Source organism: Propithecus coquereli, unplaced genomic scaffold (genome assembly GCF_000956105.1).
Source record: "Propithecus coquereli isolate 6110/MARCELLA unplaced genomic scaffold, Pcoq_1.0 Scaffold78, whole genome shotgun sequence".
NCBI classification, from domain to species: domain Eukaryota; kingdom Metazoa; phylum Chordata; class Mammalia; order Primates; family Indriidae; genus Propithecus; species Propithecus coquereli.
Window position 1 is genome coordinate 4,914,118 of NW_012153951.1, and position 1,321 is coordinate 4,915,438.

Sequence of the window (1,321 nt, forward strand, 5' to 3'; positions counted from 1 at the left end):
TCCTTGGTTTTTAAGTTGCTCTAACACTATAAAAAAAAAAACACCTATTTTTTCCGTAAGAATTGAATGTTCTTTTAAATTGTATATATGCAGAAGCTTTTTAATGGTCTATATAGGCATAAATTGGATATACCTTTTAAAAGCCTAAAGGAAAAAAGACAAACATTTGTAATTGTTTCCTTTGCAAGGTATACACTGTAATTGCTGTATTTAAATATTTGAAAGCCTTCAAATTGCCACATGAGCAACTGTGACAAGTGAAACTATGATTGACAAATGAGAAAAGTTTCTATATTTAAAATTCAATTTAGCAAATTGACATTTTCTATTCCCTTTTCTAATGTTCTCTTATTCTAACAGATCACTCTTTTAAAACAAAACACAGACCATGCATTTATTTGACTGTCATGAAGAATTAAACATGAAAAGATGAGATGCTGTGGCTATCACTTTTCATTAAAACCAGCTGCTATGGTTTTAAAATGCAAACCAGATCAAAATCAGCACAAACCCTGGGGGCTTAATTTATATACTAAATGAACCAGCTTGTTTTGAAAGAATACTTCTCTTTCTCTCTCTCTCTCTCTCTCTCTCTCTCTCTCTCTCTCTCTCTTTTTTTTTTAACTTTGGAAGAAAGTTGCAAGACTACCTTATAACTTGATCTTTATTTACACTGGCACCATGAGTTGGGAAGACCAAGATTAAGAATTGTCTCTATTTTACTGATGGGAACATTGAGACAGAGGCTTGACTTGCCTAGACCAATTAGTGCCAGGGATATTGTTAGAATTCCAGGCTTCTGTGAATGTCTGTATCCAAACCCCGTTATCTCTAGATCCATAATGTTATTCCAGGCCTCTGTCCTGGCCCAAATTCTATAATGTAGCAATCATGTGCTCTAGTTAGATCCTATAAAGTTGTTAGAACCAATTGTGAAACATTTAGGCTTTTTGTGAGTTACTGTTAAGACACTGATAGCTTGAAATCAGCCATGGTGGGAATATTTATACAATAGAAATAAGCACTACAAATCAGGCCCTCCCCCTTGCTCCAGCACACTACTAATTGTGTCTAAGTATAAATCGAAGACGGAAAACACACAACAATAAAAAGAATTCAACAATGCGATATAAATAAATAGAATGTAAATTTTTAAGTGCAGTACTTATCTAGGGTAGCACAGGTCTATATTTGTTTGCTTCTTAATTTAGAAATTTTCTTTTAAGAAATAGATAAATATGGACAACACTATCAGGAAAGCTTGAATTAAAATTGAGTGTTTTGAGGACCATTCTTAACTATTCTTTAAGAACTAGGTCAA